Raw genomic sequence first — 27,343 nt, 5'->3', positions numbered from 1 at the left:
AATGCTTTAAGGGATTGTCTTCAAACTTTATCCAAGTATTCACTCCCACTCAAGGACAAGCTGACTAGACTTTGGAGGTCAAAGCTTAAAAGTCATTAGTCCTCATAGTCAACCTTTGTTATAATATCTGTACCACAAAATAACCCCAGCACTTCTTTTTTACCCACCACTGTACTTTCACTGTCCAGGCAGTAGTCAAGACACAAGACAGTGCATTTCGTCAGGCAGATCTTTATCATTTACATTTTGTTCCAGACATTTAGACATTTATTACATTTTCTGGGCTTTGTTTGGCCTGACTGTCAGCTTGTTCCTGTTTTTGCTTGGTTTGTCAGAGCAATTTATAAACACCTTTATTTAAAAGTGCCATATAAATGAAATAAAGAAACTGCATTAAAAGAGATTAAACAAGCAACAAGTGACCAGCAGAGGAGGGCAGCATGGCTCAAGGCAAACTGGTTGCAGGCTGTGAGGCAATGTTACCACAGGCTGAGAGCTCAACTACAATACTTATAAGGCCCGCCCACAGAATAAGCTGGGCCCCTGAAAAACCCAAAGAATGGGCCCTACCCAGTTGTGATATATTGCTGAAATCAATGCATGTGTGTTGGATCAGTAGCATTGGCATTAGCATCCTGGCTGACAGTTACTGCATTTTGGAGCTGAAAAGTGTGTCAAGCTATGGTTGGGTTCTGATGTTTAATTTATTTCTTCATGCCACTTTAAGACCCATTTTAATCACTGTTTCTACCTATTTTTTTGCCACTTCATTACCCCTTTAAACCAATTTTTGCAGCTTTTTGCATGTTTTTGCCCCTGTAACCCATCATTGCCAACTTTAACCCATTCCTGATATTTGTTGACATTTTTCAACTGTGTTTCACCATGTTTGCCACCTATGTTGGCCCCTTTGTGCTTTTTGTAGTGAATTTTGTTGCTGTCACCCCTTTTTTCCTCCTGTAACTCTTTTTTGCCACTTGTAACCATTTTTCCTGTCCATTTTTGTTCCTTTTTGCCTTGTTTATCCCAATTTTGTTGGCTTCCCATTTTTGTGTCTTCTAACCTTTTTTTGGCACACTTTTTTGCACTTTAAAACTGCTTTTCAACATTTTTTCCCACTAGTTTTTGCCTTTCTTATTCTATTTTGCAGCTAATGCATTTTGCTTTTTTGCCTTAGCCCATCTTTGCTGATGTTTTCCCATTATTGCCCGTCTTAACCCATTTTTTCCTGGCTGTAACTACTTTTCACTACATTTTTCAGCCAATTTTTGGAACATTTTTGCCAATTTTCAGCTTTTTGCCTCTTTTCACAACAAATACATGATTTTTTCCTTAAAGTTATTTCAGCCTTTTCTACTTTATTTTCTTGCATCCTGACGTTTGTGGACATCATGCTTAGCTAAAGTCTGACATTACTTTCCAAATAGTTTAGTTCAGCGTGCCCATCCACATTAGCATTACCCATAAAAGGTAGGCCTAATTCTGAAAAGGGTTTTATTTGGGAAAAAAAAGGTTATACTGTACAAGAGCATAAATAAATACACAGAATAATTGTTGCTTGAAAAGAGAGGTTATTATTCAGGTTAAATATAAAATATGGTTATCACTAGGGGTGCACCGATTGCAATTTTCTGTCCGATCACCGATATTTAAAAAGCCTGGCCAACCAATTTTGGCCGATACCGATTTTTTTATAACTGACAGCATACACCTTCAATGTTCCAATCTTATTTTATTGAATAACATTGAAAAATACCCGTGAAACAATACAAACTTGTTGTTTTAACTGCACATGAGGTAGTTCTCTCAAATGTAAATGAAAAGTTTAAAGCAGGGGTCGGCAACCTTTTTGATATGAAGTGCCACCCCCAAAAAAAAATTCCTGCTCAGTGTGCCACATCAACATGGGAGTAAGTGTCAAGTTTAATTACAACACCACAGTAAATCTCCAATGGCTGGTATTTATTGATTGTATAGAGGCAACATGCACAGCACGTTTTAAGCATACCTTTTTTTCTCCCTCAGCAGGGCATTAAAACCATAAGTGTTCCAAACAGAGTACTACAGGCCTTTTTGGGGAAAATATCCACATCAATATCAACAACTTGATCAGCATTACACCCTTCTTGGAAAGCCGCAATTCACACTTCATGTCAAACTATCACAAAGGGTGAATAAAGTGTTAAACAGAAATATGAGCACTAGAATAATTGTCTTATTGAGTTGAGTATGAACCTTGTTTTTTTTACCAGCAATAAATAATCCTTGCTGGTAATCAATGGGATTTGAAATTGAGATCAGCACCATACATAAATGCAACAAGCCTTATTATTATCTGAGTTGGATTTTGAATCCTGTTAAATAGCAACAGACTTAAAACTTTACCCCTTTCCTCATGAGTTTGCAAATTATGCAGGTAAGATATCACACTGCTTTACATCCCTCATTTACAACTTGTTGTTATGGCAGCATATGTCAAAAGGGGTGAATAAAGTGTAACAAACAAATCTGTGAGCAGAAAACGAAATCCTGTCACCTTTTTGAAAACATTAGCATCTGATATTTGCAAATATTAACCAGAAAGGCACCTTTTTCAAAATGTTTTATGCTGCACATTTCAACAGAAGCCTACTAGTCAATGCGATCCCTGGCACTGTTTTCCTTTGTTGAGCTCCGATATCTGGGGGTCATACATGAACTTGCACACATGCTTCTGAGCGGTTGGTTGTCAAACGGCTACGGGGGAATTTCAGCGGTGCTGATGCTGCACTGTGTGGACAGCTGCTTTATGCGTTTGAAGTTGTGGGAAGTGTTAGTAGTAACGTTGCTTGAAACTATTTCCAGCTTTTCGATAAAAGCTGCCCATGTATCGTACAGGTCCAAAACAGTTTGGCCTGTACCTTGTAGTTTGAGGTTGAGCTCTGGCGAGCACGGTTTGTTTATTTCCTACCTGCACAATGTGAAGTACGAGGCGGGGTAGGGTGTGTCTTAACGGAATGCGTTCAAAACGGTCAGGAATTTGAATTGCCAGAAGGTGAATAACAAACGGTGAATTAAAGGGCATTTAAATATTTCCAAAATCAGTTTTCAGATGTATTGCAAGTGTGCCACTGGCCAAGTGCCCACGTGCCACCGTTGGCATGTGTGTCTAAGGTTGCCGACCCCTGGTTTAAAGCATTGTTGTCCAAACTACTAAATTATATCAGTTCCTTTAGTCTTTCATTTTTCACATTTTAGTAGGTTGAGGCATATGAAACCGATCTTATCCACCGATCTTATTTACAAGGATCGGCCAATCTCCTAAAATTAAGGAAATCGGCGCCGATACCGATTTTGGCCGATCGATCGGTGCACCCCTAGTTATCACAGATTAACTTTACAATGGACCATGATATTCCTGACCTCAATGGGCCCCCCATTTGGCTGCCCCCCCCCCCCCAACTCAATTTATTCCCCCTACTGGTGACCTTGCTAAGAGCAGCAAACTTCTCAAGGCCAAGGTAGAAGGAGCTACACAGGGGCACAGAAAACATGGAAACACATTAAACTGTGAAACCGTTGAGAAATTAAACCATTGATACAACTCAAGAAACAGCCAAAAGTACTAGAAAGTTAAAGTTTCTTGAATATATAATAAATTTTTATTATGAATGAGTAAAATAGAATCAATACAGTAAAAATGACTACAAGACAAAGGCTAAAGGGTTAAACAAATCAATAAATAAAGCAGGGGTAAAATACAGTGCTACAGGCAGTTTCATCAGGGGTCAGGATTTTGGCTGGTAGCTTGTTTGGAAACTCTGAAATTTTAAGGGGAAGACATTAACCTAAAAAGTCAAAACAAAAAAACAAATTTATATGTAAAACATCTAAATGTGCATAGTCAATTTACTGGGCATCTGCATTAAAGCCAGACATGACTTCATGTTAATGTAAATCATGCTTCGGCTCATTTTAATTCCTTATTTTATCCAAATCCTCTGCTGATCACAGAATAAAAGCCCAGACAAGAAGCAGATTGAATTAGGGTTGATATAACCCTGGTGATGGCAGGCCTTGAGAGATGATTAATGCTAATTGTCTGAGTCCATCAGATAGTTAAGAATTTAAATAAGACTTAGCGTGTTGGACTGAATGGGCAAGACGAACAATGCAGGAGTTTTTACATTACAGAGATTCGCTGTTGAATACCTTCTAATGACTTTGCAGAAATCCAATCAAAAGTTAAAGACATCTCAGTTTTAGTCGAGTTAAAAATCTTTATAACTCAGAATCAATAGGAATAAGTAACATAAGCACTGAATCAGCTAAAAAGTTGAGTATGCATCTAGCTGTTTTTGGAATAAATGTATGAAACTTTAAAATGCACATTATCTAATTTAAGCATATCATTTTTGCCACACCATCTGTTCTACTTGTTTCAGTGCTGACTGCTTCCTCAGGCACAATACATAAGAGGTTTCTCATAGAGGCTGCTGATCAAATCAGTGTCCTGTTATTGCTAAAGCCCCAGAGAGGAGTGTGGAGGAGGAAATGTTTTTTGGTCTCTCACATTACTTCCATCTTCTGGATATCAAAACTTCATATAAAACACAGAAAAAAGAGTGATATATAAGAGATTCAATTGAGAGAGGCACTCTGAATTTACTTGTCAGGTTTGAGTGAACAAGCAGACAACATATCTCTAATCTTGAACTCAGAAACTGTGTTATCAAGCAGAGATATGGGTTTAACAGAAGTGGACATTTTCTGGATAGTCTGAAGGGAAAAAAGCTGAAAAGATGTGTTATTTGGCACTGCAGTAGTTCAAATATCATGAGCCATGCAGGCCTGCCCAGATTTCACTGGTCCCCAGACAAACACAGAGAATGGGAACTCTCCAGTTGTGATTTATTGATGGTATCAATGCATGTGTGTTGGATCAGTAGCATTGATGCTAGTCTTAATGCCTCTTTGCTTCAATTTTGTGCACTTTTTCCACCTTTGACACATTTTTTGACACTTCATGCCTATTAATTGCCTCTGGTAATCCATTATTGACAGTTTAAAACAGTTAGCTATTTTTGACCCATTTTTGCCACTTTTTAACCACTTTTCACAACCTGTTTTCATCCACCATAATGCGATGTTAACACTTTTTATGACTTTTTTTTGCCAATTTAAACTGCAAATCACATTTTTAAGGCCACATTTTTCCACTTTAAATGAATTTTTGCCTCTTGACCCCTTTGCACCATTTTTTCTGCTGGTTTTGCCAATTTAAGCACATTTTGCACTTTTAACCCATTTTATCACTTTTTAATCCTATTTTTCTCCATTTTTTGCCACTTTAAATCCATTTCTTGTCACAATGAACCAATTTCCCCACATTTTATGTCCAAGGTTAACCCATTTCTGCTATTACTATCCCCTTTTCACCACTTTTTATGCCCATTTTGGCCCATTTCAACTACACTCACTTTTTATGTCAGTTTTTTGCCAATTTAAACCAATTTTTGCTATGTTCTGCCTTTTTTCTTGCCACCGTTAACCATTTTTTGTCACTTTTCTCAACTCTTTTTTGCCACTTCTAACCCATTTTCATTCTGTTTTAAGAGAAGGGGTTTACATTTTGAAGAAAGCTATATACTACGACACAAATAAATAGAAAAAAATATATATTTGTTGCTTTGAAAAGAATGCTTTTTATCGAGGTGAAAAAATAAAGTATTTCAGTCTCAACTTAACTTTAGAATGAACCAATGACTTAAGCCCCAGAAAGCTCTCCCCTTTATCCCTATTTATGGGTGGCCTTGGAGCTATGAGTTTGAAATCACAGCTTAAACCAGCTTGCATAAATGAGGTCAAAAAACACAAAACTGGTCTATAACTTCCAGGAAACAACCTCAACAGAGGCACAAGTTAAGTATACAAAATAAAACAGGAAACACAAGACAAGAAACATGAGAAGGGACTAAATAAAAAATACCTGAAATTGTAGATAATAGATTTTACTGATACTACTCCAAATGCAAACCTAAAAGACTAACAAAATAATGAGAAAATCCTAGAAGAAAAATCATATGCAAAGCTACTCAAGCTATTCGAGCAAAGACAAAGTGTTAAATTTAGTTAGTTGTTCTAGTTATATTCATGAATTCTATATGGTAGACTGTGAAACTGTCAGTGCTTGGATACCTTTGCTACTACTTGAACCCTATAAAACTGGTTGTAATATCCAGTTGTATGCAGATGACACCATTTTGTATTGTTTTGACTCAGTTCAGCTCCCTGTTAGGAAGCACCCCCTAGAAATATTCAGAGTTGCAGTGTATAAATATCTCAGTATTTGGCTATATGAAACATCTACATTCAAACCATATTCATAATCAGCAAACTTCAACAGCTCTTGAACAGAAATAGGTCTAACTTCCCTGTTAATTGTAGGAAAGTGTGATAGAAGCAGTTTTTTAAATCAATCCTAGATTATGGTGATATAATCTCCAAACATGCTGCTGCCTCCACTGTCAAATCCCTGGATTTAGTTTGTCTCTCTGCTCTCAGTTTCATAATCCAGAACACTGACACACAGGTGATAAACACCAGGATCTATTATTTATAAATCCTTCACTGGATGTACACTACCCTACCACCGACTGTGAAAATCAGGGCTGATATTGATAGCAACATGGCAATACAGCAATGCCAATACTGATGTTTCATTCCTTATTTTGATACGAGACTCCCATTATGCCAATAATTTTTCTAATGTTTAACCATTAAAATAGATCAGAGTTTGTCAGAATGGTTACTTCTTCTGCCCTGTATGAAATCTCTAATTTGATTTGGCAGCTAGATATATCAGACGCCAGCAGAAAATTGGACACAACAGATAATGATTTGTAACTGATATCTGATCATTCCACATTATTAGGCCGGGGCTGATATTGTCTGATACCACTGTTAAACTGATACATCGGGGCATCTCTCTGCCCAATGTAACATCTTTAATGAAATGGGCCACTGGATCGTATCAGATTCAGTCTACTGACTGTCTAATGTTCAAAGTCCCTCATGGTCACTCTGAATTAGGAAAACAGGCCTTCAGCCTTTTAGCTCAAAACAAGTGCAATCTTTAACTACACCAATGACAAATGTTATAATTTCTATTAAATCAAGTCAGTTATCTTGAATCACTTTTTCCACATTCATGGTACCCTCTACCTTTAGAAGACCTCCAGGGCCGGCTGCTGAGAAGCATCCCCATAGCATGATGCTGCCACCACCATGCTTCAAAGTGGGGATGGTGTGCTTGCGGTGATATGCAGTGCTAGGTGATCGCCAAACATTGTGCCTTGTTTGATGGCCACAAAGAACCATTTTGGTCTCATCAGACTTTCTTACATTTGACCATGGAATCTCCCACATGCCTTTTGGGCAACTCTAGCTGAGATTTAATGTGAGTTTTCTTTAACAGTGGCTTTGCCACTCTCCCATAAAGCTGGGTAACAGTTGCTGTATTCAGTCTCTCCCATCTCAGCTGCTGAAGCTTTTAACTCCTAGAGAGTAGTCATAGGTTCTTTGTCTTCATACTTCAATCACTTCAGAAACATTCAATGCACTCAGGTGAACCCACTTCACTAATTCTGGAACTACACACAAATTGGCTCTCTGTTGAATTAGCTCAGTCACTTCAAAGGGGGTGAATATTTATGCAGTCTTTTATTTAACATTGCAGATTTTTGTTTAATTGACATTACTTTGTAGAAATCTGCTTTCAGTTTGAAATAAAAGAGTTTTTTTGTCAAAAAAAAAACCCCACACAGCACTTACTGTAAAGTACAAAATCCTTGTGATTTCATAGTTTCAGTACATTTTAGGTGTCATTTTCATCAAATATGTACTAATGACATATAAATCATGATTGCAGGGTACACATGGCTTCAATAAAAGCTTTTCATTTTGGCTCTGACATACGGCATATGGACTCTCAGCAGACATCATTAGCATGGGTGATTAAGTAGCCAGGTTAAATGTCTTGCACTTAAAGGCAATAACGATGCTATCTGCCTCTAGGGATCGAGTCGCCTGCGTAGAAAATCACGTTATCTCTTAAATCAGAACGGCAGCATCAGCAGGGTGTCAGCTCTAGTGTTGGGGACACCACAAATATTAATTGGCTATATTTGTGGTTACTTGACTAAATGTGAGAAACAATGAGGAAAGGGAGCCAACATCACCAGGGAGTAACAGGAAAGGGGAAATGTGTCACAACAGAGGGACTGGGGAACCTGTGATGATTTCTCCTGGATTGAAACATACCCATCTCACTTTCATATTTAATGAGGGCATGTTGGGGGAACAAACTTTATTGCAGGGTGAAGGTAGTAATAGGATTGTAGCTCCACCTCATTATTGCAACTTAAAATCTCTAGCTCAAAGACATCTCTGTCCATGTGAGCTGTCACTTGGGATGTCTCTCTTTGCATTGCACATTTCTCTATAAGAGTCAGACAACAAACCTATCAGGTGACAGATGGTGCTTTCCTCTAGCTACCAGTGTTTGCCAGATTATTTTTAGAAAAAAAGAGGACATTTAGCAAGCTGCATCTTTGACTTATCTCCCTCTAACCTGTATGAATTTTTTAAGAAAAGGACACATCCTCTTCTTAGATTGGGATCCTAAAAGTCTTTAGAGGACCAGAGTCAGCAGAGTGCACTGCATTTACAGGTGAGAGGTTACAGTGCTGCTAAAGCCACTCTCCATCCTCTGAAGGCACGGTAAAAGTTTGACGGAGTATCTACAGGCACAGAGAAAGATGCTTTCACTGTTTGATGCTTTCGTTCATGTGAACTCCTTCAGGATACACTGCTACGTTTTAGTGCTTTGGTGGGTTTGGAGGATGGTGAAGTTCCACTGGAAATAGGAGCTTCAAACTACTCCTCGTACTTCCTTGAACTCCCCAAATCCCTCGGCCTTTCTTAAACCACCTCCTACACCTTCTCCTTAGGCACTTCCACTTCGTTTCTTCACTCACATGGAGGGTCTGCTTCACTGAATGCAGTCCAAAACCACAGAGTAAGGAGTGGGAGTGGGCTGTTAAACCCTCTTACTGTAAGTGTGCATGTTATGCTCGTCATCAAAGGCGTCCCTTTTATGAAAGTTTTGTAATAACATGTAGAAGGTTGGTGGTTTGATCCCAAGTGGTGTTGATATCTAGGGTTGTAAAAACAATGTATTATTCTAGTGAAAACTGAACACTAATACCAGGTTTGATTAGACTGTATTAAACATGGATGTAGTCCCTCTGATGTCATCCATTGGCTGCTACAAATTTGATGTCCATGAGAGACAGCTGCATCACGAAAATGAGCTTTCAGCCTAATTTTTATTCTGCCTAGTAACAGGCTGAGGCTGTCTAGAATTGTTATGATACCAGAATTTTAAATGGCCATACAATACCATGAAAAATCAAACAATATCAACACCTGTTTGCCACGGCAACAAAAACAATCTCCAAATCTTCACATAAGAATTGTTCACAAAACAGTTACCAAAATGAGACCATTTATTATAATAAAAGAAGAAATAAAAGTATCTTCCTAAAAAACTATTCAGGTACTGCCTAAATTCACATATTTCCTCTAAATAATCACAAATAAACCATAAGAAGTGTATGCAGTGATTGTGCTCTGTCTGTAATTTCTATTTTTGTCTTATTTAGGCATTTTATTAGTATCAGTCTTTGTGCAGTGCTGTGACAATGTCAGCAGTTTGAAAAGTAGAGACAATTTTGCAGACCAGGATACATTACTGACACTCTTTCTGTCTGTCTGTAACAGTCACTTACATCAGCACATGCATCTTTAAAAGACAATAGCCAAAGAGCTGATTTGCTGACTGGTGAATTCAACACTTAGCTGGGATAGAGGTTTTTGAGAGGGCAGAACTGAGAAGAGGCTTGTGAGAGGAAGGTGTCACCAGCATCCACCAGCAAATACAAAATACTCCTTCATGTCCATACAGAGATGTTTGTGTTTCTAACATCTTAAAGGTCACATATTTAACCTTTTAAGACAAGTATATATTGGTCTCAGAGGTCCCCAAGTCTATGTCTAAAACCCCTCTGTTTCAGCCCTGCTCAGAACGAGCTGTTTTTGTGTCTGTGGCTTTAAATGTTATTGAGCTGCCTGACTCTGCCCCTCTCAAGAAATGGATGTGGTTCTCCTCAGCTGGAAGCCGAGAGGAGGATCAGGAGAGGAGGGCGGAACTTTCTTCCAAGCAGGGAGTGCCAACCAAATCTGGGGGTGGTGCTAACGCCCCACATGACATCATGAGGGGAAATTTGAGAACGGTTTATTTTAGCACACATTTTCTGAAAGGTGGAGAAAGAGACTGGGGGAGGGAATAGATTTTTCTGGAACTTGGGGATTGTGGACAGGCCAGGGGCACATATTTTGTTAGAAAAGCCTGAAAAAGTGTTTTTTGCATAATATGTCCCCTTTAAGAGCATAGCTGCAGTGAAAAAGTAAAAAAATAACTTCATTCTGTAACACAGCTCTGTTTAGCAACAGGATGCTAGCACTCAAGGCCTTTGCACATTGAGTCTGTTTATTTCATCTGAATTTTTCACACATTTAAAGAGAAAATTGTGCTCATGTTGTTATAATCATGTTTGCACACTGACACTGAACTTTTTGTCTGTCAAATTTTGTTTAGGAACAGGTTTGATTTAACGCGAAATTTCGCATCATGGGTGATTGATGATTCAAAACAGTGCCCACTGCTTCCTTCTCGCTTGCTCAACCCTGCCCAACCCCTCCTCTCTCTCCGCTCTCTCTCTTGCACCAAACCTCACTTTAAGCTTTTTTTTTCTTATTTAAAAGGCATGAACTACTCAGGCCAAAATAGTCATCGTACTGACCCTAAACATTTTTATATCTGCTGACAATGACAGCGTTTTAATGAAGCTTAGCTTAGGTTAAAGCAGGAAGACTGATAAATGATAAAAATGCCCTCAAGTAGATTATCAGTTACCAAAACCACCTAATGTATCAAATGAGATACAAAAAATATAAATATGTTAAATTTTGTGGAAATTTGGATTTTTTTTTTGGATTTCAGTAGAAAGTGAAATAAACAATTAATTTCCTAAAATCCAATTTTCTGGCTATAATTTGTGTATTCCGGCTTTAAAGGGTTAAGCTTAGAGCCAATCCCTTTCAGCCATGACCTCTCTCAATCCAGTCATCCTGCAGCTGTCATATTTTAAAATCTGTTCTCTTTTCGTCACAGTCATTTCAGTGCGATCGCTGCAACCCTTCTCCTCCCCAGCCACCTCCATTACATTTCATCAGTGTCCAGGTCAAGCTTCTCCATGCATCCTGCATCCCTTCAACACTACTTCCAATCATCTCGTCAGCATCTGGGTCAAGCTCCTCCGAAATCTACTCCTCAGAAGTCTCTTACTCATCTTACTCCTTCCATCACCACCTCCAGTGTCTGGACTCTGTTGGTGGGTATCCTATCTTGCTGTCCACCTCACTGCCCCTTCAAGTTCATAAAGACATCACAATGGAGTCTATACACCAAAGACATTTCCAAATTCCAAACAATGTCCAAACATTTCCAAACTTGTAAAATAAATCATTGTTAAACTTGTATAAGTCTCTCCTGATTGAAATATGAATTGTGAATATGTCTTCCTTGCACATCCAAATTGGCTTCATTGTTAAAGTTTGTTGTTGCAACAAGGTTCTGATACCACAGCAAAAACATAAAAGCCATAGGAACCAAAGTTAAATATTGAATATAATTAAAAACGGAAGCAAACTCCTGCAAATGATAATTACAATGCTGGAGATTGTAAATCTCTAGGTTAATGTTAGAGTTAAACCAGAAAGGCACTCTCCATAGTATTTTCATTGAGTGTTTGTGTGTAAAATGGTTTCAAATGGTCAGAAGACTAGAAAAGTACCCTCCATAAACCATTTATCTTTATTGCAAAGACATAAAAATGCTTGAAATTAGATACAAAATTATAAATAACACAGACATTAGCATCAAACAGATTTCATTTAGTCTTATTTGTAGTATATAGGACAGAAACTTTTAATGTTGTCATCCATTTACACAGATGGCAGTAAAATAACAGCTTATAATTATCAGGGTTTAAACAATAAGATGTAGAAATGCCCCAAAAAATGATTGTTTTTTGCTTATAATATAGTTATTTCAATGAAGCAACCTCCAAGTGTTGTCTATGCAGTGTATTATTCTTTGAGTGACATGAACCATGGTTAGAGAGAGTCCCTGAGAGAGGAGTTCGTCTCAAAGCTTACCACTGTATCTAATCCCCCAAACTTAATAGAGGGTGCTTCTTCAGCTGTGGTTATGACTTCAAAGGGTGTGCACCCTCAAGTGGGAGTGGGGAGGGTCCGGTTTGAGGATAAACCCCATCTCTTGTTTTAATTTTTAAATGGCCATGCCACGCTGCTGTTGATGTACGCTGTCTTTGAGCAGTCATATGAAGGCTCGTCTCTTGTTGGTGCCACTCAGTGACACGTTAAAAGGAAAGTAAACTGCAGCACAGAGATGACAGCCCTGTATCCAAATCCAACATATTCTCAGGACCAGCAGGGGGTGAATACATTACAGTATGACGATTCATTAGCTGAATGTCAGCCACTAAGTGGGCCCCGACAAGGCCTTGCCTTTAACTAGTTCACCACATGAAACAAGACCTTTAGTAAGACTTGAGTCATCCACACCATGATTTAATAACTTGCCATCATGGCTTTCCTGTATTTTAATAAGGGATTTTCACTGGAGCTTTATCTGTGAACCTTTGCCCTCCATAAAGAGATTTTTCTCACTGTGATAGATTAGAAGCTTTTCATTTTCTACTCTTGAAACAAGGGAACGTGTCTTTATGAACAGGCTTCCTCTCATATTGGCAGGTTCAGGATCCATACACAACACAGACGTCCTAAAGAAATCCCTGCCAGCCAGTATGGATTGCAACTAGGAGAAAATGATTGTTTGTGCAGAACACAGCAGAAAATACAACGCAACAAATGAAATTACTCACATCTGTTGACAGAGCCATAAAGCTCTGTTTAGTAACTGTTCTGCAGCTTTTAATCAAATCCACTGGACTGGCTTCAAAATGCTCTTTAGAAATCGATTTCTCTTCATTTCTTTGTTTCTTAAGTTTGCAGTGACTATTTTTCCAAACTGATGTAATGACTGTCTTAAAAGTACAGTGTAAAAACTGGGAATATTAGCCACATGTTACAGTCAGATTCTAGATTGCAACACTCATTTCTAATGGTAACTGTTGTAAGCAGGGGAATCAAAAAAACATCTGTTTCTTGGTCTCTTCTGTGGAACTCTAGATGGCAGGGCCTGTGGAGGGGGGCCCTATGAATGACGACTTATTCTAGGATGTCTGACAAGCAAGATTGACTATTTCACATATCAATTTCAATGGATATGATTTACACTGCTTGTAAAAACCTTCCATAGAAAGCGTTTAGTAAGGTCAGGGCTTTTCACAAAATTTCTTGGAAGGTGATTGGACACATGTTCTGTTTGTCCCACTCATTATGGAACAATCAGAGCAACAAGACAAAATGAGGTAGTAACCTGAGCTCTACAGGCTGGTGCTGCTGTAGTTCATGAACAGTGGAGGTTGTTCGTGGATAAAACTCATGCCAAGGTCGGCCGAAAGAATTGCAAAAACAGCTTTTTGTGTGGCACTCTGCTCTTGTTCCAATTGAGAAAAATAACCCACTTTGGATAAAAACAGACGCCATACTATAGCTACATTCAAGGTAGTTGCCACATCGTCCACAGCCTTTGCACATACTAGCTTACAGTACAACTAAACCCTGCCCAGATCTATCACAAACTCATGTTGAAGCAAGTCACAAAAGACAGTATTTGCAATCTAGGTGGTGCCAGTGCTAATAAGTGTTTGCTAACTGCTACCAACGAAGACACTGAAGAAGCAGGCACCACAAAAAAAAATTAAAAAGTTGCATTCATTAGCAAGAGCAGCAAAGCCACAAGACCAACCACCTTTTCAAACCACTCCTCAACTTCTCAACATTTTTTACAAAAAGCCTCTGGATGTAAAAGAGAGGGGGTCAAAGACAGTATCGATGCTAACATATTTTAAAGACTACATGTGGATATGCAGCAGTAGAAAAGTGCAAAACACATAAAAGCCTGTTTGGCTTTCACTTGAAGCTTTTATGCAACTCTAAGTGGGCTTTCATCTGTTTTTTGTTTTCACTGAGGAGTGGCTTTCATCTAGCCACTCTGCCATAAAGCCCAGATTGGTGGAGGGCTTCAGTGATGGTTGTCCTTCTGGATCTCTGGAGGTCAGTCAGAGTGCTCATCACGTTCTTGGTCACCTCTCTTACTAAGGTCCTTCTCCCATGGTTGCTCAGTTTGGGTGACCATCTCTTGGAAGAGTCCTGGTTGTGCCAAACTTCCTAAATTTGAGAATTATGGAGGACACTGTGCTCTCAGGATATCTTCAGTGCAGAAGATTTTTTTGTAGCCCTCCCTAGATCTGTGCCTTGCTACAATCTTGTCTCTGAGCTATATGGGCAGTTCCTTTTACCTCATGGCTTGGTTTTTGCTATGATTTACTGTCAGCTGTGAGGCCTTCTATAGAATCAAATTAATTTACCACAGGTAGAGTTCAATCAAGGTGTAAAAACACCTTAGTGAGATCCAGAGAAACGGGAGGAACCTGAGATCAATTTCAAGTGGTTTTGCAAAGAGTCTGTGCTTATGTCAATGTGATATTTTAAGGTTTTTACTTTTAATAAAATAGCAAAAACTTCTAGAACTCTGTTCTGACTTTTCATGAGGAGGTTTTCACGAGAATAAAATGTGTTTTTCTAGCATCAGGCTGCAACATAACAAAACTGAAAATAAGTGAAAGTAAGAACCAAACCGTGACCTCTGTGAACCATTTCAGACCTAATGTGCCATAAGGTTACTTGCATTGAGTTTTTTTTACATCTAACCAAAGCAATCAGCGTTTTAAACAGGAAGCTGATGAGCTTCACAAACTATACCACCAGGTCAGTTTTAGCGGCCTTTGAGTATATCAAACATCGATGGCTGTAACTTAAAGTTTTCTTCCCCAAGTCTACATTTTTATATTTCAAAGAAAGTTTAAACTCAACTCCATCAGCAGATAGAAACTCCCATGATTCCACACGATTATAAAAGTTGAAAGCATTCCTTTCTTAAACATTTCTCATTAATTTTGTCCTAGAATTAATAAATTATCAAGGAAAGAATCCCCATTTGAAAAGAAAACTAAGCAAACTGCACTGATGAAGTTAGTAGATTTTGATTAAAAGGAGCCAGACAGCTTCTAAAAGGCGCTGCCTTGTCAATTGCTTCACTGACTGTGTAACTTAAATGCTCCTGCTGCACAGACTGTTCACTGAACTGGGATATATAAAAAGAAAAATCTTAAGATGTGAGCAGCAGTATAAAACTACTTATATATTGTAAAGAACAAGTTATAGCAGAGGATTCAGTGAAGCTCTCCTCTCTTTTCCACAGAGTCCTTTTCAGAAAACAAGATAAGAAGATGAAGGTAAAAAATATATATGTTACAGCAATATCTTTATCAGTCGTGCACAGAGTATTGGACCGCAATCACTGCAAAGGTAGAAATTTTCCAGCTCAATTCCCCACAGCCATTTTTGTGCAGTGGTTAAATATGACCCTGGCATACGGAAAGAAAGGCCAGAATTCTGTTTTTTAATACTTAATTCTGAAGTCACTGCTGGTAAGTGATCTTTGTGCTCTCTGCATACTAATATGCACCGACGTTGTCCTTGAGAAGCGTGTGATTAATAATGGATACAGTGTGACTATATGCCAATAGCTGGGGCGAGCTGTAGGGCAGCGAACTGCAACGTTAGGTTTGAAAATATGCCTCTTTCCACCTCCACATCTCAAACCGCCGGGTTAAATTCACTGAGACAATCAAGAGTTAACTTTTACCACGGTTAACTGATCCTCTTGTGGTAGTTTAGCAGAAATGGGATGCAGGAAATCAATGAAACTGAATCTTGTAGTCATATCCTTACCCTGTGGCACCAGCAGCAGTTTTGAAACAAGTTCAAAAAATATGCATGATATTAAAAGAATAAAAACATATCCCCTCTGAATGGATGATGTTCTTGTGCTTGTTTGGGGTATTATGCTGGCAAACTTCCAGCAGGAATACGGTGGATTAACCCTGCAGTAGATTTTGAGAGTCAAAGCTCAGCACAAAGGATTTGTCAGGTTACTTTCATCCTATTATGATAACATTTTTGCAAAGAAACAGCTGTCAAATTAGCATCTAAGATGGGAAATTAAGTCCAAACCCTTCTTTTTTCTCTGTGTATCTGTCTGCGGTGTACATTTCTGAAATGATAATACTCGGCCTCACTCCAAATTTAGACACACGCAGAAAAGAGGTGTGCTGACAGCAACATCTGCGTCATTCCTCCTTTGGATGCATCTTCATTTTCAAGCAAGCCAGAGCGCTGAAAAACATTTTATTTCAGCCCAAGTGTTATCTGAGAGAAACTAAAGCTGCAAAACATTATGTGCCATCATGTAAATGTTGTATACTGTACACAGCACATGTAGATCAAATACATTAGCCAGCTGTAGCCTCGTTTGCTAGGGGCCATTTCTACGCCTCTTAACAGAGTAAAACAGAAAGCAAACAAGTAAAACATCCATAATTGAAACAGTTTCTTAAAATCTTGCAGAGATACAGAATCTGGGCCAAAGAAGACACCAGAGTACTCTTGTTAACTAACGTTGTGGTGCCGAGGAAGACGCACTGCACATTAAAATGTTAGCAGCTCAATCATCTTGGCGAGTTAAATGAACGCTTCTGAGTTCAATTGTTTTAAAATGACCCTTTTTACTGCTGCACTGTCAGCTTCTATTAGGCAAAGGATCGCCTTCTATTTTTTTCTGTACATCTCATCCTGTTCTCTCTTTTCATGTAGGCTTGAGAGTTTTTCTGTGCTATAAGAACCACTTTGAAAATGGACGAAGAGATGGAGCTTCATTGTAAGTCTTCAAGAAAAAATCTCAAGGGGGTGAAGAAATCCCTGCTGGAATCACAAAAGAGTAAATTCATGGGCACTTGGCTGGTTTCTATATGGGGCACACTGCAGTGATATGCTCCATTTGCACTAATGGGGGGAAGCCTTAATTCTCAATCTCCTGGAAATAGAAATGTTTACTATTCTTGTTCCTTTTAACTGTTATTGAATTAAGCACACAATCAGAGAAAAGGCTCAAACTGTGACGTGCTATTTCAGGAGGGGTTTAACAGACAGGAACTTAGTTTTTGTTGTAGCATCTTTGACAGGAAGCAAGGCCACCCATAAGGGGCAGATAAAGGGGAGAGCTTACTAGGGCCCAGCCAAACCGGGGGCCGATGGAGGTCAGCAAAATCATGGGCCATTGTAAAGTTAAGCTGTGGTAAATGCCTGCTTTTTATTAAACCTAAATATAACTACTCTTATTGAGGAAACAAACTTGAATTTTATCTATATATTCTGAAGTAAGAAAAGATTTCTTTTCAAAATATAAACCCCATTGAGAAAGAAATGACAGACTTCAGAGCTACGCCATGATGTGCAGAAACATCAGAATGCCAGAGAATGCAGTGGTTAAAGAGTGGTAAAAAGAAAATAAACAGAAAAGGGTAAAAAAAAATGGGCAGGCAAATGCTGAAAAGCAGTTAAAAGTGTCAAAAATTTAAAAGGTGTCTAAAATGGGCAAAAAGTGGATAAAATTGTTTAAAACTTGCAACAATGGATTACAGAAGCAAAGAGTGTAAAAAATAGATGAAAGTGGTTAAAAATTTAAAAAAAGGCAAAATGGGTGGCTAACTTATTGAGTGGGTTAAAAAGTAGCAAAAACAAGTTAAAGTGTCAAATTCGCCAAAAGGTGGGCAAAAAGATGCAAAAATGGGTGGAAACAGATGTGAAAAGCAACTATAAAGGGGCAAAATGGGTGGGAGGAATAGTGGCATGAATCGGTTAGTGTCAACAGTGGGTTACAGTTGCAAAAAGATGAAAAATGGGTGGAAAAAAACGACAAAAAAGTTGCAGAAATGGGTGAAAAGAAACAAAAATGGGTTGAGAACAGCAAAAAGGGCCGGGAAAATGGTGAAAAGCAGATAAAAAGGGTCAAAAAATGTGAACCGTGTTTAAAACGGGCTAAATGAAGCAAAAATTCTTTAAAAGTGGCAACAAAGGTAATAGAGGGGGAAAAAATGGAAAAGTGGGTAAAACAGCTACAAAAATTGGTGGCTTAAGTTTTGATCAGGGTTAAAAATAGATACATGATATTATCTATCATATTGGCAGATATTAGCTTAAAAAGGCAAATATCGGTACCAGCAGATATCAAAATTTCTGCCGATATTTACATCTGATATTTTGCCTGTGTATTTCAGCATACATCGTCTCTAAATTATGTCCATATATAATAACAAATTAGTGGTGTTTTAGGCTGAACTAACAGACCTATGTCAGCTGAGGTCTTTTTTCTTTATCCTCCTTTTTTAAACTTTAAAGTGTTTTTAAGGACTAAAGTTTGCTTCCTTGGCCATCCTCAAACCTTGTTTGGTGTCGAATGTGTGTCGAAAAGGACTGAAATTTCTTGTCCAAAAAGCATATTTTAATATCGGTATCAGTATCAGCTAAAATGAAACTGTAAATATCAGCATGTCGGATATTGGCAAAAATCCAATTTAATGTATCCCTAGTTAAAAAGTTGCAAAAATAGCTAAAAGTGGCAAAGTTGGTCAAAAAGAGGGACAAAAGGGGTTTAAAGAGGCAAAAAAAAGGGTCAAATGTGGCAAAATGGGTTGAAGGAATCAAAAAAGGAGAAAGATAGCAGCAAAAATAAAGTTAAAGTGGCAATAAGGGATTCCAGACGCAAAAATGGGTGAGAAATGGCAAAAAAAAAAAAAAAAAAAAATAGTGGCAAAAATTGGTCGCTAAATTAATGAATTGGGTGAAAAAATTGCCAAATATAGGTTAAAGTGGCAAAATTGGGCAAAAGTGGCACAAATGGATGGATGGATGGAAACAGTGGTAAAAACTGTTTTTAAATGTGGCATGAACAAGTTATTTTAACATTAGAACCTAATAATAGTGTGACACATCTTTCCGCTCATAGTGAGGTAACTGTAAGCCAAGACACCAGCACCAATGCTAATGATCCAACACACATGCATTGATACCATCAATAAATGACAAGTTGGGGCATTCTCTGGGTTTTTCAGGGGCCGAGTGAAATCTGTGGGCAGGCCTCACAGGAAGTGTAACCACTGGGAACAGAAGACTTCACAGAGCACAAACCTGAAAGATGGGACCTGCCAATGATTCCCCTTGTGTGAGGCACAAGACTCAGCAGCCATGTTGATTATCTGACAAAAGCAAGGTCCCCCTTCAGTGTTAGTCAATGCAGGTGTGAAACACTGCTCAAACAGGATATTTTCTCCCTTTACTGGTGCTCATCTCTCAGAGGTAATGGCTCAGAAAATCTGGATGTCTTTAAAAGGCAACAGGGACCACAAGGCTATTCTACATTTCTTATCTCGCTGACATTGCCATCGCAGCTTAGACGAGCTGACACTGAGGGTCACTGGCTTATTACTTTCTCATAAGTGATTTCAGTCCAAACGAAGGGAAAGTTATCATGGAGACTTCTGATGTGCGCCGGTGTAAGCACAGCAGGTTGATTCAATGTCAATCTCAACCTCTGCACAAATCATAATCATTTCAAGCATTTCCAGGATGGGGGATTGGAGTCTTTGTGGGCAGTAGGGGGTTTGACAGCTCAGCTTCTGTAATATTTCCACTGACACCTTCAGGTCTTTATGATTCCAGGTTAAAAAAAACAGCTTAATCCGTCAGATGATCGGTCTCCAGCAAACAAGCCATTAAAAAAGGTGCTGAAAAAAACATCTGTGCACCCCAAGAACATGTGGTCAATAGTTGGTGTACAAGACTTACCTCACTAAGCCGGCTTATACTTTAGCTCATAGCACTTCTAAGCTTCTTAACGAGTAAGCTCAAACTGAGCTAATTATTCATGGACAGCCTCCGTCCCAGGGAACACACCCAGGGATCACCTCAAATCAGAAATCTAGCTCCATCAAAAATGGAAACCTTATAATTGCCTAATCTAAAAAAAAAAAAAACAATCAGGAAGATGTCCCTGCTTTTCAAACTTAAAAAAGCAACACTCCTCCCTCTTAAGTCCTTATTATTCTGCAAGGTGCAAGGCCTTTATAATTTCCTGCCAGCTTTACACTGAGTCTAAGCTATGATATCTTGATATTTCCAAATTAAAACTGCAAGTTGGCTGCGCCTGTAATTTGTCTCATGTTTTCTTATTAAAAGGCACGCTTTTGTCCCCAGTGATTTAAAAGCTGACTCACACTGTTAATTGTTATTCATCTTTATATGGTTTTCCCATGTGCCTTTGTCATTTTAATTCAGCTACTTCAAAGTCAGAATAAGTCTCTTTCATGGTGCTTTTCTTTTGGGTGGCTCATTCAATTTCACGCAGAAATGGGGAAAATTTGTGGGGAAATGTAGTGACAAGATTTTAAAAAGTGTCAATTTTTATGGCAAACTGCAGCCTCATTTCGAAAAAAGATGGACACTTTCAAATTTTTTTTTTTATTTTTCGTGTATCCTTTATTTTACCACACTCATAAAAAACACACAAAAAAATGCCCATTTCACCATTATCACATTTTAAAACAGTCACAGTCATTTTATTTGAGTAGTTTAGACACTAGATCTTTAAAAACACCATATGAAACAAAAGAAGCATACATGTAAATACAATGAAATGAGATGATTTGAAAAATATATATATAATGTAATTAAAAGGCAGACAAAAGGGAGTAGCAGAGAAATTGCACTAGTGTTTAAAAATGAAAAGCCCATCTCAAATTTCATGCACTTTCCATAAATATTAGGACAGGTATAACCCCTTCTTTTAGCATTACTTTGTTATAGTTTTGGTACCTGAAGACTCTGATTTTCCTCATTTTGAAAATGTTGTCCCATGCTTGCTTGATGCAGGATTCAGCTGTTCAACCATTCTGGCTCTCCCTGACTGTATTTTATGCTTTACAACATTTAAGTGGGTTACAACTTGGGACAGCAGGCAGCTCAGTAAAGCACATGGACTCCTACTATCCAACTCCTACTATCCTCCTACTCCTGGTATCCAAGCATAAGGAGGAAATTGATTTATTTCGTATGGAAGCACGTTTGACTTCATTATGCTAGGTGGTAATATACCCCCTTTCATCAAGTTACTGTTGGACCTAGTTCTGTTTGGCCTTACTAATACATGAGCAGCTATCTGGTTGTAAGGCAAATGGCAAGAACAACTTTACAGCTTTGTACATGTCACACTTTCACACTCTATGCTTCTCCTTCAGTACCATATTACGTTTAACTTAGATATGTATACTATCCCTCTATTTTATGGGGATATCTGTTGGCAGATGATAACCCAACTCCTGCTTTGCTTAGGATTTATGCTGTTCAAACTGTTGGTCAAAGCCCAGCACAGAAACTGTGGGTCATGACGAGCACCAAGGCCAGTTTGGTTCCATCTTAGGTATATGCAATGCAATGTTTATCTGGGGTGTTAGATAGCATTTGAAATGTCCAGTTTTAGTTGGACTAACACAATAATTAAACTTTTTCTAACTTCCAAGTGTAATACATTCATCATCAACTGCATGTCATTGTTATTTTTCCTCATATTTACACATTAGCATTTGATGTGAATACATCCCAGAAAATAAACAGATGATGAAAAATGTTTGCATCAGCTGATACTCATTTACAGCTGCAACTGAAACCCCCAAAGAACGGAGGTAATACATTTGCATCCTATTAGCAGAGATACTTCATTACATTTACATCCTGGATCCGCTCTAATTTGTTCCTTTTTTCTTTTTTTTTTGCTTGGCACGTCTACATTGATTTCCACATGTATGTAAATTACTCGCTGTGGCACTTCATCAGCTTGCTGACAGCTTTATAACTTCATTCTGCTTATCAGCGTATTACCTAAAAGCTCATTTATGGCAGACAATTGGATCACCTGTGAGGATCACTGTAGCGCAAAGTAAACATAATTGTCTATGCGAGATTGTAAAGTAATCTGATCCATCATTCTCAACAGGAAGTCCCTAACAATGACAAACTCATGGTTGTTCGTAGTACGATGAAAATAATAACTTATTTTAATAATAAGACAGGCTTGTGAATAGGCACTGTAATGAACTTCGGTTCTACTTGTGTTCTAATTGGAAGGGCACTGAGGAATTGTCTATTAGTTGCATTCTATAAACAATGGTTTAATTATGTAACAACAAGCTACCGGTTTGTATAAATACATGTACTGCTAAATTAAAATGCCAAATCTAAACAGTCTGCAAAATGTTTCAGAGAAAACTCATTCTAGAGCGTGGCTGAATGTCAGAGCATCTTATTCATTATGTGGAGGCATGCTGTCTAAAAGTACTAGTGTCTAAACTGTCTAAATATGTGACTACAACTATTTGATCATTGCGCTCATGCAGCTTTTAATAAGGTCTTCAGTACATTTAAGTTTAAATCTGCAAATCAATCCATTTATGTTATATTGTGCCAAATCACAACACAAAAAGTAGCCACTTTGTTATATCTTACAGAATATTGTACCATAGTTCTTCACCATAGCCTACTGGTGTTAATACAAAGGAGATAACCAAATGTGCCAGGGCAGAAAATTTACAGATGCATTCATTCACTCTTGTAAGGTTCATAGAGATATTGGACTTTAGACCTTTTTCTGAAGATCTTCAGATACAAGACTATATAGAAAAGGTCAGTGAATGGATGAATGAAGAACAAGGTTTCAGATGTGGATTAAAATAAGGGTCCATGTGAGAGCACAGCCATGTTTTAGACTCAAAGCAAACCAGATTATAAATAATAACTAGGCCAAAGACACCATAGTGACAGGAAATTACTCCACTTTTTGTTTACAGTGCATCAAGTAAACTCAGTGATCACAGGCCCGTCTCAGTTACACAAGGAGTATTTCACCTGGAGCCAAATCATTTGTAGTCTATTAAGCGTGCCTGGACCAGAATGACAGAGCTGTAGGCTGATCAGCCATATGTTAGGCCGCCTATTAGACTCGAGCCATGCTGAGAGAAACACTCACCCTCCGGTCTTACACGGAGGTGCATCTGTTTAAGATGAGACTTGTTTTACATCTTCAAGTCTTTTTATTGCACATCTAATTGAAAGTGCTGCTTGATTTAAAGTTTCACATATTGCCCATTGGTTAAGATAAAAAAAGTCATCTTTCTTAACAAGCCTAGCCTCTCATATCTGGCGTGATAAAGAGTTTGATTTTCTTGCAGTTAAATGTTATTTTTAAAAGGAACCCTGCATGATCAGAAAAGTTCATCTTGTTTGATAGATAGGCATATCTCTCAAATGTATATTGAACTAGTAAACTCACTACATATCTGCATTTTGAGTAATTAGAGTTCATAAACTCACCAGGAGGCTGCCATGTTTTGGTCCACGCTGGCGCTGTGACAAACATTCCCGCAGCGCTCCTCACCGTTCCTATGCAGTAACCAGCGTTTCAGACTGGCAGCCAGTGTTAGGGCTGCATCACGGAAATGCTGCATGTCTCATGCACAGAGAACTTTAAAATTTGTGGTCTCTTCTATTTTTTATTTGCACCACGAGTGGTTATCTGTCTATCTAGACAGGAAAATGATAGATACAGAGCCATATTTACCTTGTATCAAATACTTAAATCCACATCTGTAGAATATGTTGAAATCAGTTTCTTGATTACCAGATAAAGGCCAAGAGCTTTAATGCGTCTGTTTAATAAAGCTGTTCCCCAAACTTCTACTCTTTATGAAGCTTTCTGTTTCCACACATTCAGGTAAAGATAAACACAGTACGAAAGCAATTCCGGTTTGCGCTTTTCAAAGTAAAAGTCCACTCAGTTCGTATGTACATACTGCTTTTATTTTGAAAAGCTCCCGGCACACTTCCACTATACACTGAATCCAATCACTTGTAGGGAGTTTTACTGAGGTAAAACGTAGGAGGAATGACAGAGCTTTGACAGCAGGGAGACAAAACCACCTGGGAGACAAACCGGAGCGCTGCGGAACTGTGACATCACACTACCAGTGCAGACCAAAACATGGTGGCTTCCTCGTGAGTTTATAAACTCTAATTACTCAAAATGCAGATATGTGGGGTATTTGGGGAGTTTTTTTAGTTCAATATACATTTGAGAGATACAAATATCTATCCAACAAGATGAACTTGTCTGATCATGCAGGGTTCCTTCTAAGGTAAAATACAGCAGGAGAAAGCTGGCATGAGAAGGAAAGAGTGAAAAGTATCAAAGTGTCCCTGCTGGCTTCAAACACAGCATATCACGATTACACAGCACACACTTTATCCAGCTGAGCCACCAGGATGCCACAGACACCTAGCAGGTTTGAGGGATGTTTGCTGCCATGGCAACACAGCAAATAACACTGATGTGTCTCATCAACAAGCCTTCAAAGGAAAGAAAACCAGAGAGCTTCAGCCACAAAGCCACAACAGTGAAATTCAGCTAATCCCATTGTCAACAGACTCCAAAGTGATCAGAGGGTCTCAAGAAGGAAGTCTGCACAAAGCTCCATCATTCAACATTATTTCTATAGAACAGAACTGTGCTTCCTTTTGACGCAGAATGAAACATTTCCAGGCCAAGTGTCTGTATTTCTTTTTCCTAAATGTTGTCAGGGATTTGTTCTCTGTGTATTTCACAAGGCTTTAGCAGACACCGGATAACATTAGCATATTAATCCACATGATTTCTTTAATGTATGATTCAAAATTGAATTTTCTTTAGGCTATGTGTACAGATCACAGGAGACATCACTGAAGAGCGGAAAAAATGCAACAACAGATTTCACTGTCTAACATGATGAAGACTTCTTCCCCAAAGCTACTCAGCTGACAGCCAGCTGCCAAGAGTCTCGCTTTCTCTGCTGTCTAATCTAAAAAATTACAGACATGTCAAAATGTAAAGACTATTACAACTAAGGAGACAGCAGTAAACAGATTTCATCTTGTGGGAAGCAACGAAAATTTCAGCTCCTTCTTTAAAAAAAGAAAAGTTGTATCATGGAATTTAAAATAACTGATAGAATATTTACTCAAATTATGTTTATTTATCAGATAATGAATGAAGTTCTGTGAAGAGAGGCATAAAAAGCAGCACTCAATTTCCGCAATCCTTGTCATAATCTTATATTAATCTACATCCGTCCATTAACACAAAAGGAGGAAAATAAGTAGGGCTACACAAATGCAGGGGTTTAATTTCAGTACCAGCTGATATCATCAATCACATGCAAAAAAAATGTGGGATGAATGGGTACAAGCAGACAATATTTATCTTTTATATCATGTCAGATTTAATACTGGCATCCAGTCCACCTAACTTCTCAGTCCAAAATATATTTCAGTCAAGATCACTTTGTCAAGATACACAGATGATTTGCTGTTATAAATGTTTATCTTAATTATCAGTTATTAATTTGTACCTATTGCTGTTGTTTATATCTTGCGGTGTTGTTATATTGGGATCCCCCTGCCCTTCCACAAGTCTATGTGTAAAGCATCAAGCAGGAACAGCATACATTCCTGCCTTTCCTGTCCCTACAAGGAAAACCTAAAGCAGGGAGAAAGCAGCAAAAAACAAAACAAAAAAAAAAAGCAGAGCAGGGGCATCAATGGCTACAGAATGACACTGATTAAGCCAGAAGCAGAATAAAGGAGGAGCTGGGGTGGATGAGGGTTGCAAAAGCAGCTTGCAGAGGGAGCAGAAAGGTTTATCCAGGCTAGAACAGGTTAGAGAGAATCAGCTGGCCATCAGCTGATAAGGGGTAGCTGATCTCAACTGGCAGCGCTTGAATCTGTTGCCTGCTTGAACTAACACTATAGGCTCAAATTATTTTTCATTAAGCAGAGGAAGTCACCTCATAAACCCTGATCTGCTTTGATGGTCAAGATGAGACAAAATTTTGCCATAATTGGAGTGTAACACCAAAGAACGGACTGCAAAAACAGAACAATGGATACTGGCTGTAATTCTGGTGCATTTTACATGATTTGAAAAATGAAGGTAATGCTGTGGTGCAAAAATTGCATTTTCATCCAGAGTCAACTTGTGGCTGACGGTCCTTAAAGCCCTGTGAACACTCATGTTGAAATGCCTGTTTTTAAGAGCAGATATAAACATGCTTACAGCCAAACAAAATACTTTTATGGTCATGTCTTTATTGGCAAGGACTCTTGACTCTTTTATGTTGTCACACTATAGCTGTTAGCCAAGGCTAAAGGCCTGCTTTAGCTCAACCTCTTTGCTTATTGCTTAACAGACCCAAATATGAGAAACTCTCAATAAATAGGTGTCGATCAATATTGGGTTCAGGGCCAATACCAATTTGTAGAGGTTCCAATAACCAACATCTGGAACCAAATGTAGTTCTAAATATCATGATAAATAAATGAAGGAAAATAAATAATTTAGCATTCACTCTACTAATATGAGAAACAGCACAAAGCAGCACAGTAGGCGGAGGAAAACCGGAAGCTATGTCATAAGCTCACTGTGTATGTAACTTTATTGATTATTGGTAAAATACAATGCAGATACCAATAATTGGCCAAATGCCAAATATCAGCCTCAATAATCAGTCAAGCTGATAATCAGTCGACCCCTAGTAAATAGATCTTACATTGTTCTCCAGAAGACTTTGTGATGCAATAAATAAATGACACTGTTTAGTTCCTCTATGCTAGGTAAAAAGTCTGAGTTTATCTTTGCATGAAATAAGTTTCGAATCAGTCACGTAGGAAGGTCCCTAAAAGCAGGATTTGCAAACATTACCAAATAAAGGAGTGGAGTGGTGTGGAGTCAAGAGTCTTCCACCAGGTTAGAGAGCTGTATTGAACTTGAATTATTTATGTTCAAAAACATTTTCACAAAGACATAAATGGAGCATTTTGTTACTATTTTGGTTTAGGGCAGAGAAAACTAGGAAACTGAAGACACATTTCAATGTACATGGTTGACTCTAAAGTCTTTGGGAACATTTTATAATTTTTATAATTACTTTATTATCCTGTTGTTAATGGTATACATATACGGTAATAATAGCAAAAAAAAAAAAAAATATGA

At 38.3% G+C, this 27,343-nt stretch overlaps 1 protein-coding gene across 2 annotated transcripts in view; it reads right to left on the bottom strand.

Moving 5' to 3' along the window:
• lrfn1 (leucine rich repeat and fibronectin type III domain containing 1) overlaps positions 1–27,343 on the bottom strand; it is a 207,197-nt gene that overhangs the window by 154,179 nt on the left and 25,675 nt on the right. The window lies entirely within an intron of this gene.

This window comes from Cheilinus undulatus, linkage group 2 (assembly GCF_018320785.1).
Source record: "Cheilinus undulatus linkage group 2, ASM1832078v1, whole genome shotgun sequence".
Taxonomy (NCBI): Eukaryota; Metazoa; Chordata; class Actinopteri; order Labriformes; family Labridae; genus Cheilinus; species Cheilinus undulatus.
This window is presented reverse-complemented; position numbering and strand designations above follow the sequence as displayed.